This window comes from Podarcis liolepis, assembly GCF_965112155.1.
Source record: "Podarcis liolepis genome assembly, chromosome: 1".
NCBI classification, from domain to species: Eukaryota; Metazoa; Chordata; class Lepidosauria; order Squamata; family Lacertidae; genus Podarcis; species Podarcis liolepis.
In genome coordinates, this window is record NC_139554.1 from 104,756,699 (window position 1) to 104,767,829 (window position 11,131).

At 43.2% G+C, this 11,131-nt stretch overlaps 1 long non-coding RNA gene across 1 annotated transcript; it reads left to right on the forward strand.

Moving 5' to 3' along the window:
- Window positions 1–4,266: 4,266 nt before the first annotated feature.
- On the forward strand, window positions 4,267–10,473 carry LOC310703271. Its single transcript, XR_014524052.1, has 3 exons — window positions 4,267–4,367; window positions 5,187–5,292; window positions 10,055–10,473. It is a non-coding gene; the product is annotated as an uncharacterized lncRNA (long non-coding RNA).
- The last annotated feature ends 658 nt before the right edge of the window (window positions 10,474–11,131 follow it).

Sequence of the window (11,131 nt, forward strand, 5' to 3'; positions counted from 1 at the left end):
AACTAGACTTGGAAAAGTCTAAAATTTTAAACAGAGTATTTGATCAAACACAGGACTGCCCTCTGACAGCCCTTTATACCGGTGACCCCCATTTAAGGTGCAGCTGTGCTTACCTTTAAAACCCTGAACGGCTTCGGACCCAAATACCTGAGGGAGTGCCTCTTTGCATCCCAGCCTACCCATGTTTCAAGATTTCTTGTAGAGGTTCTTCTCCAAGTATTTTCCTGAAGATGCATATACTATGGAAATATTGTTTTGCATGAATTCTTTTCACGTTTTTGATAACTGGTGAAGACCATTATGCTTACCTACGCCTTCCAAACAACATACGCTGTTCAGTTTTTAAGTGCCTATTTTTAATCTTGCAATGTATGCTGTTTGGGTTGTATTTATATTGTTTTGACGTTATGCTTTGATGTTTGCTTTTATAATTACACAGGGAACTAGATAGATAGGTGATAGATAGATAGATAGATAGATAGATAGATAGATAGATAGTAAGCTGCCCAGAGAATTTTGTGTTATGGGCTGAGATGCAGATGTTGAAAATAAAGAAATAAAATACTGACCTGATGAAGGGCAGATAAGAAACATTTAAATAAATAAATAAAACAAATAATAGGTGCAGGACTGTTCTAAGCAAAATAGGACAACATGGCCACCTCATTTCAAGGCTAATTTCTGTCTTTCTAATTCATGGGGCAGAAAAAGTGCTGATTTATCTCAAGCCCTCGTTGTGCAAATTCAGAAAAAGAAAGCAATTGTCTGCTGTGAGTAATGCTTTTCTAGTTGGTCTGGTCAGTGGCTGTGTACTCTTCAGCATTTTTCTTCTGAATGTCCTGTAAATAAATGAGCCAAGTACCACCTCTGTATATTTTGCTCCAAACAGATTGATTGGAACTGACCATCACAACTAACTCATTCTCTATATTGTCTGTTTATTATTACTAGCATTTTGGGGGTGGTAGAGGGGAGAGTTTTTAAATCCTATTTTGAAAAGCTTTTTTGGTTTTTTCTTTACTCCATATATGCTCGTTTTAAAATGCTTGTCACACGTTTTTAGCTGAACCGAGAAATTTTGGGGTGACCTTTCAATAGGAAGGCTTTGCATGCAGATCTGTGTGGGACCAAAGTATGCCTAGTTTGAGTTACTGATCCAAATTCTGAATTTTTTTTGCAGACATAATCAGCAAATGAAGATCAAAGTGCACGCGTCCCTCAGCCTGCCCACACATTGCTTATACTGCCAGCATAGGAGCCTGGATGACATATCCCCCTCATACAGGAATGGTGAATCCGTGGCACCTGGATATTGATGGACAGCTCCCCATGATCACTGGTCACACTGTCGAGGGCTGATAGAAGCTGGACTCCTGCAACAGCTAGAAAGCCACAGCCTCCCCAACCTACTCTAATGGCGCACTCAGGAAGTCAAGTGTCTATCCGGTATGGAAGTGAAACAGGACCATAAAAAATAAGGCAGTGGTCCAACACAGAAGTACATATGTTTGTAAAATAAAATTTTAATCAACATATGGAGAAGACAGTGTGTTCTCACCTACCGTAGCCCTTCAGTATGCCTCATATCAACACAGTGTATTATAATTTTGGCATAGTAGCTTGTTTGCAATGGCATGAGTTCTACTCCACAAAAACATGCTATTCCACCTTGGAATGATTATAAGGGCCAAAATGTTCCTTTGTTCCCCCGTGTCAAAAGCTTACTTTGGTGGAAAGCTAGCACATCAGTGATATGGCTAAGCCTGAACCTTTGCCCTTTACGTTCTGGCTTTCCACTGGCAGAGTTTTTGATGTGGGTGCCTACTCATCTGTACTTGAAATGACATGTTTCCAGTAAGATTTTAACCTCATATTTACCCCCACACCCCTGTTTGTTTTAATTAGCTCTTGGATGTGTAACCCCCTTGAACAATTGCAGCTGCAGTTACCATTCCCCGGATCACCTATGAGAGTTCAGAACCAGACACACTTTCTACTGACATGATGCCACCTGGTGAAAACAAAACGAAAAAAGCAAATACGTTTAGAAACCCAGATATACTTCATATCTAAACACACCAAATTGCAACAGATATGTATTGCTACTAAGGATCAACTACGTGGTCATAGGTGACTTTGTAAGCCATTGTGTGAAATTTCACAAAACCTTCATGCACACAGAGATCCTGCCCAAACGTCAGGGACGGAACTGTAGAACATAGTGGCATTGAATCAGGAGCCTGCAGGGTGTGGACCCTCCATACTTCCAGTGAATTCATGGAAGCACAAGTGAATTGGGCTTTAATCTCCATACAATGCACAGAACATTTAATAATAATAATAATAATAATAATAATAATAATAATAATAATAATAATAATAATTTATACCCCGCCCATCTGGCTGAGTTTCCCCAGCCACTCTGGGAGGCTTCCAACAAAATAGTAAAATACAATAACCTATTAAACATTAAAAGCTTCCCTAAACTGGGCTGCCTTCAGATGTCTTCTAAAAGTCTGGTAGTTGCTTTTCTCTTTGACATCTGATGGGAGGGTGTTCCACAGGCAGGTGCCACTAAGCTACAGGGAACCCTCTGCCTGGTTCCCTGTAGCTTGGCTTCTAACAGTGAGGGAACCACCAGAAGGCCCTCAGCACTGGACCTCAGTGTCCGGGCAGAACAATGGGGGTGGAGACACTCCTTCAGGTATATTGGACCGAGGCCAGTATACTCTTAGCTCTTATACCAATGTTTGAGAATATAGAGCAACAGGTGACCCACAGCTATTACTCTTGGTTACTCGCAGTAGAGGAATCGAAAACAACGGTGACAGTCCCTGCTAGACCCAACTGTGTCTCTTGATTCTTGGAGGGCAGCTTCATCTTCCTTAGCCTTATTTGGGTGTGATGCTCATGGGTAGAGTGAACATGTCACCAGGTGCAGGTGTACTATGCTCTGGCCCAAATTCTCCAGTTGCTCCCCACAAGTTGGAGGGCAAAGTCTGAAGTGGGGAGCCTCTTCTGCTTGTGGAAGCTCCCTGTCTGGTTTGGAACCCTGTGAAACTGGGATTTAAAATCACACTGGAAGACTCCATGAGGAGCGGAGGCTCTGTGATTCAGACTTCGTTCTCCAACTCATGGAGAGCTATGGGAATATACCGGTAGTAACATGTGGAAGGGCAGTGGGTGCATGGGTGTGCAGAACACGGGTACTTCTCCTTGCTGGTGTATAGCTTTGACACATGAGCAGCATGGTCAGACTGGGCTAGTCTACTCAGACAGCAGATGGGGGGAGAGAGGTAATTACCTTTCTCACAGAATTTAGGAATTTTCTTCTACGTTTTGCTGCAGCTCTCTGTAGGCCAACAAGCCACCTAGTGGGTGTGCAGTATGCTACAATTTGATTTGCAATGCTTCGAAGTACGGGTTACATGTCTGAAATGGAGGTTTGCAGAAACAAAAGGAAACTGCCAATCTTATGTTTCCACAGTACACTGGTACCTCGGGTTACATATGCTTCAGGTTACATACGCTTCAGGTTACAGACTCCGCTAACTCAGAAATAGTACCTTGGGTTAAGAACTTTGCTTCAGGATGAGAACAGAAATTTCGTGGTGGCAGTGGGAGGCCCCATTAGCTAAAGTGGCACTTCAGGTTAAGAACAGTTTCAGGTTAAGAACGGACCTCCGGAACAAATTAAGTACTTAACCCGAGGTACCACTGTATAGTGATATTTTTACCAGCAGTTACTCTGGCACAAGTGACACTGTAAAACCCCAGGAACCTGGAGGAACTGGTCTGTTGATGCCACCACTGCCCCTTCCCCCCAACCAACCCCCCCACAACACACCTACTCACCCTCAGCACTGCTTCTGAAAAGGAGATGTGTGTAGGGGCTAAGATGATAAATGAGGGTTGAGGCCACGGGCAGTGGAATAGAGCAGCAATGTCTTTTAAGATTTCTATTGATTTAAGAACAATTTCTACGCAAAAACCCCCCAAAAAACCATAATAAGATTTGCAACCAAACACAATTAAAATATCAGCAAGTGAAAGACATTAAAAATTGGGTAACTATAAAAACCACATTGCTGCAGGAAACAAATTGAAGCTAAAGCAGATTGCATTTATTTGTTTTTTCCAGAAATCTGTCAATAGAGGAGGCCAATAGAAGCTTTTGTTACTGGACCCAGGAATAAAGAGGCAAGGCGTAAGTGGTGGGTGGAACTAGGCCCACATTTTATTCAAAACTATTATCTACAGGGAAAATGAGAAGAGCAGAAAGCTATCTTTGACCTTAAGAGAGCCAAACCCTGCCCATTCCACGGACTGTGACAAGGCATAGCCCCAAAGCCTGGGCCCCACTGCATGTTGAGTAGGGAGACCTTCCTGCCCTATTTCCTCACGGGCCCCACAACTCTGGGTGGGCATGGCAGGCAAGCCTCAATAACCTTTTCCATTCAGGCCTCACAGCCCAGAACAGTTGGCCTCCGGAAACACTCTTCACCTTCAAAGGCACCCAAGCGTGCTCGCCTGTTGCTTTATCTAACCTTGTCCTTTCCTGCACTGCCCTGCATGGCACCCAAAAATGCAGGTTTGGGGGCTCTGCACGAGATCGTGGACCCTAAAAAACACTTTTCCCAGGGTGAGATCTCACCCAAAATCAGGCTAGAGCAAGGCACCCCAAATGGCCACTGTACTCTTGTGGGGTGGGGAGACGGCATGTCCTGGTTTTCCCAGGGCAGTTGACAAGTATGGACACAGCACCGCATGGCTGACAGAAACAGACTTCCTAAAGGGAGTTCCGTAACCTGAGTGCTGCTACCAGGAAAACTTCGCCGAGCACAACTCTTAAAATGGTGGCACATGGTGCAGAGTCTCAGATGTTGGAGACTGTGCTCAAGAGGAAATTTCATCAGGGGTCACTTGTACTTGATGAAATTCCCCCTTCTGCAGTGCAGATGCCCTGTTCTGCTTTTCACCCAGCCAGCCACCTGTTCCTTATTTCAAAGCATGCTTCCTTGATCAAGAACACTACCTCGAAATATTAACTGTGGTGCGGCAATGATGGGATCTTTGTCCCTCATGAAAGGCAGACATCTACTTTCCAGTGCCGCCAGCTTTGCAGCGCATTGATTAACTCTTCCATTAAAATGAATGGGTCTTAACTCTTCTATTAAACTAAATAGTTATTCAAAGGTGCTTCGTTTTGCCTGCAACGTGTCCCTGGGGATGTCAAAGGTTGAGGGCAGCGTGGAGTATACAATTGAAAGTCTGAATGCAAGTGAAAACAAGGTAATAGCAAACTATGTTCACACACTTCGGGGATGAAACTGCATAAGGCTCCACTGGAAACAACACTACATCATCAGACCTGATAGGTGATAATTTTCATTATACTCAACATCTCCAGCAAAGAGACAACACAAGAGCATTATCCTCTAATATCGGCCGCTAAACTATGGTAAAAGCCAAATGAGATGTAACACTAGATGTTTGTGATAAAGATTTCTGTGTTTTAGGGTTTGTTTGGGGTTTTTTTTTAACAGAATAATAGCAGCCATGGGGGAGGGCAGGGGGAAATCAGGGCCATAACTTGTGAAGAAAGCCTTAACCCTTTCCTCTGCCCCACCACCAACTGTTTTCCTGATTAAAATCACATAGACACGCTCGTGACATGAAGCTGCTTATTTTCCCTACAGGGAAAAAATGTACAGGTATGATATCAGTGCCTGTAAGGTACACACACAGGGCAGCTTGAATGGCAAAAATCAGGAAAATTGAGGAGATAGTGTCATGGTCCTGGAACAGATTACAACTCCTGCAACCACTATCTTTTTTTTAAAGGAAATACTAATCATGTACTTCCCACATCATATCTAGTTAAACCCTAAAAGAGAAAAACAAATAGTGTTAGTATCAGCTGGGTAATTACAGGCAAGCTCTCAAATACCTGCTTTTCATTATCCATTAATAAGGCATCCTTTACATTCTCCTCCTCACTTCTGTATCATTCTTGAACTGTGCTGATAAATAGACAGGGCTGTGTCTCTCTGCAAAGTGGACTCATCCCTCCTATGTAGCTCCTCAACAGAAATCATGCAGTTTTAAAAGCAGATTGAACAGAGACAAAATGTGCGTCTCGCCTAACGCTGTATGTTTATTGTCCCAACGAACTCCTGTTCAGAAAATTGCTTGCATTCTGAACAGAAAGGTATCTGCCCACCTCTGCAGCCCAGTTCACAGATACAGAGCCCAGTCTGTGATACTGAGTTTCAGGTTTTGCAGAATGCAACAAATGGTGATATCTAATACAAATGTATCTAAGGGAGGCTCTTTTCGGTATATACTGAATGCAATGTATATTGTATTTAAAAAATGCAAAGGAAAATGCACACATATTGCTATAGCTGAAAGGCACCTTTGTTTATTTTTGAAATGTGTGGGTTGCCTTTCAGCATCACTTATACCTAGGGAATGCAGCAACATTAAAAGCAAAGAGCCAAAGCAAAAAATAAAAAAAACATTAAAACAGCAGCTCTTAAAAACAAAACAAAAAACCCTATAAAATTGCAGCAGTTGCATAACCACCTAAATATTCAGACAGAATATCCTGGAGAAATAAACAGGTTTTCATGTGAGGCATTCCAAAAGCAAGGTGCCACAAGTAAAAAGGCATTTTCTATTTCTAGTACCTTTTTCTTACTCAGTTGCAGAATGCTGACACTTCTCGTCTCCCTTTTTCTACTCCCTGCCCTCCCTGCCCTCAACCGATGGCACTGGGCAGCCACAGCCACTGACTCAAAGATGCTGCATATCCAACTGCATACCGAAAAGTATGAAAGCTATTATAAAAAAACATAAACACTTCATATTCTAAAAAGTCCTATTTCTGAAAGAAGTAGTAATTGCTATCCATTTTCAAATTGGAAGTTTGCAGTTTTGTTGATTTTTTCAACACTTTGTTATAGTCTCAAGGGATTTGGCCTGGTAGTCTGAAGTCTAATATACATCAAATTCTCAAGACTAGGGCAGATTTTTGTGATCATAATTATGTTTTATTTTCTAAAAACAAATTAACGCCCAGTGAGCAAAGCTCTAGATGAGAGCTTTTAAAAACTGTTATGTTTTCTTTTTCTAAAAACACAAATTAATGCCCAGTAATCAAAACTTTAGGTGGCAACTTGTCAAATGATGAGGAAAGGGGCCTTTGCTCAGCCATATAACCAATAGGAACAACAGAAACTGACTTATACCAGCTCAGGCCATTGGTCCATGTAATGGGTTTAGGGGTTGCTCGTGCGTAAGTTGCCGCCACTCCTGGCTAGGTTACCTGGTTAACCCTTTCTGACTGAGCAGCCTCCAGCATTGTGACTGTCTCAGTCGCTGGCAGAATCCGTCAGTGGGCGTTTCTTAAACCTTTTCCAGCATAAAAGTTGTTTGACGCCAAGTATCCTCCTACTCTCCCTGCGCGGAAGTCTTCTGCGCAGGGAGGGTGTGGGCAGCGGAGTACCCGTACTCTCTCCACTGGTCTCCAGCGAAGAGTCTTGGAGCCTCCTCCCCGATTCCCCCACCTGCCCCCCTTCTCCACTGGTGTTACGCTGATTTCCTTCCCCAGCAGATGGGCTGCCTCTCTCCCTACTGGGACCCTCTCCTGCATCCCTTTGGAGCCTTCCCTCCGCCTCTAGCTCCGATGGCAGTTCCCTGACAGTCCATGTTATCTTAGTGTTGTCTATACCAGTGGTTTTCAACCAGTGTGTCGTGGCACCCTGGGGTGTCTTGAATGACGGTCAGAGGTGCTGCAGGCAACAATGACCTCTGTCCCTCTTTCCTTCCCTCCTCTTCTGATGCCTTCTTGTGTCTCTGCCTCCCAAAGGCTTGTAAAGCTACAGTGGTACCTTGGGTTACAAACACCTCAGGTTACAAACACTTCGGCTTACAGACTCCACTAACCTCGGGTTAAGTACCTCAGGTTAAGAACTTTACCTGAGGATGAGAACAGAAATCACGCGGCGGCAGTGGGAGGCCCCATTAGCTAAAGTGGTACCTCAGGTTAAGAACAGTTTCAGGTTAAGTACGGACCTCTGGAACGAATTAAGTTTGTAACCAGAGCTACCACTGTTCTTGTTGCAGAAGCCTTGGCTACTAACTCCACATATGAATGGTGCCTCTAGAGCTGGCCAGGGGGTGCTGGTTGCCAGGAGCTGAGGCAGCCTTGGTGAAGGAAAGCAAGCGGGTGAGGAAGCCCAGACAGCCAGCTTGCTGTTGGGAATGGACAGACAAGGCCCAGGCCCCTTGTGGGGCAGTGTGAGAAGACACCTCTCTTTGGGGCAGGAGGGCAACTCAAAGACCAGGGGCTGCAGCAGTGGCTGCCCAGACTGAGGAGGCTGAGGGAACACTCCACAAGGGAGGGTATTCAAAAAGGGTGAGAGGCTGCCAGCTCTGCAGGCAAGGAGTGACATAACATAACTGAGCTCCAGAGGGTTGCCACAGAAAGATATAGTTGGTCAAGGGATCTGTGGACTCAAAAAGGTTCAAAATTTCTGGTCTATACTGATTGGCAGCTGCTTTCCTTGGTTTCAAGTGTCTCCTAGCCCTGCCAAAATGCCAGGGATTGAACCGGGGACCTTTTGCATGCAAAGCACGTGCTCTACTACTGAAAAGCTTCATTTTTGCAAGCCTCAACACAAGAGATCTACGGTAGCAAGACTGGGGGCAAAAACTCTGGCAGGGCTTTGGAAAGTCAGTGCCCTTAAAAGCAGGCATTACTGATGAACCAATAGTTCAACTCTGTATAAGGCAGCTTCACCATAGACAGTTTTAGAAGGGATGCATCCAAGTCTACCAATGGCTATTAGAATGCCCATGTGCATTCTCCAACTGAATACCAACTGCTAGGGAGCAATAGCAAGGTGGACTGTTCCCTTTCTGACCCATTTCTGGGCTTCCTGGATACAGCATGTAGACTAATTTGGGGAGAAGGTTACTCAATTCAGTGAGCCTTTGCTCTAATGTTCTCATGCTATGTTCTAAGTTGTGAGAGTCTTTCCCTCAAATATGGGTATACCCAAGGAGGACTACCTAAAACACCATCACTGCTGCAAATCTTGCATGCCCGATTCTCTCGCATCCTTTCACAGAAGCCTTTTTTAATGTAACATGGCTAGCTTGGATGCATAACCATTTGCCCCAGGACTGTAAAGCATCTATTTGTCAGCACATTTGAAGCCGGCTGTCTCTCAAATGCTGGCAGCGGCCACAGCTAATCGATATGCATATTCACCAGCAAAACTGACTAGTACATCTGTTCTGTGAAAAAACATACATTCCGCCTGTAGTACAATCAGTGTAATTAAAAATTAACATGCATTAATTGTTAGAGCTGATGTAAACAGCTGATGTTCCACTTAGGCTTGTCTTCTGTACATATCATTAGGCAAAGCCAAATATTGTTTAAGGCCACTCTTACAAAAAAGAGATAGAAAACTAATTTCAACTAAACCAATTTGCAAGGGAGTGCAAGGTACAATGAAACAGCCGAGGTAATTATTAGGCTAAAGGACTAACAGAAAGAAAAATTACTCAGAACACGTTTGTTTGAATCTCATTCTAGTAAATGTATTTAGGCACAGTATGAAATATAATTTGATCTACATGTGCGCAATGAACATTATGCTTCAAGGAATGGGATATGCAGAATGGCACAGCTGAACCAAAATTAGAACTCGTCGTTTGAGATACAGGGAAGCAAATAACTTAGAAAATGCATCATTCCTAACGTTGGTGGTAGACAATACTCTCAAGAGAAATCAAGGTAGGATGTGCAATTCTAAAGGGTTTGTTAATGCCCCAGGTGTGTCTGCACAGACAGGAGAGACATCTCCAGCCGAGCTGACAGGAAAATATGCTGCTTAAAAGTTTACTTCTTGTCATTTTTAAAAATATATATATATAATTGTTATTTAAATGTCATTGCAAAAATTATGTTTCTGCTTTGTGTAAAACAGCAAAACAACAACAGCACTCTAGCAAGTCTACCTTGTCCTGCATATTTCAGAATTCATGCCTCAGATCTGTGTGGCAAAGTTATAGATTGCCTGGGGGGTGTCAGCTGCTTCTACCCGCAGGCTCTCCTCTGCTCGGAGATGCAATGCTACTGTAGGTGCCCACACTGTCAGTCTCACACCACTTTCTTGGTTTAAGTGAAAACTGGAGCTTAAGGATTCTGCCAGGTAAATGGAGAGCACTGTAAAAGTGTCTTCTGTGCAAGTGAAGCCACCCCTCCCGTGGTGATGGTGTCTTTGCAAAGCATTTGTGCCTGGAGGAGCAGGGGACAGGGGACAATAAATCGTACGCCGTGACATTTATTACTTATAGTGAAACTAAGAAGCACATTCCAACTTCTGCAAAGAGGGTACACTAAGCAACAGCCGTTGCATTTCTGAGGGACAGGAAGCACAAATAAACAGATAGTGATTACAAGTTAATGTGTATGTTCTTTATCAGTCTTGCTTTGTAAGTCTAACCCGATTTTTATAAATGAAGTGGTGATTTTGATACGATAGCTGCATCAGTAGCAAAAAAACACACTTGGTGATTTAATTTTAAATGGTAGGTAACCTTCTGTAAATCAACGAGACAACTTTTTATTTGGTTGTTTAAAATATATTTAATTGCATTTCTTTGCACCTGCAGCATTTATACATGCCACCCAATAACTACTTTTTTTGAGAGGCTCCAACATAAATTTGTGAACACATACAAAAATTAAGGACTTGAAGGGAAATTGCAGATGGGCTAGAAATAGGCATCTCTCCCCCCCCTCCCCAATCCAGTACACCAATTTTGAATGGGTCCAATTAAAATGGATTCATTGGGAAGGCCTCTGCTAGAGTTTTGGAATTAATCTAATTTTAAATCTGATCCATGCAGACCTGATGAAACCTGTAGAATCTGTCATGCTCCCAAATGTTTAGATTACTGTATTACGTACTGTCTATAGTGTAAGACTTACGCCTGGCACAAGAGAGGTTCAAATTGGCATTTAGCCACAATGTTTAGTGGGCAACCTTGGGAAAGTCACTCCATATCTACTAGCCTTTACAAGGTCTTACAGGGCTTTTGTGAAGACAGA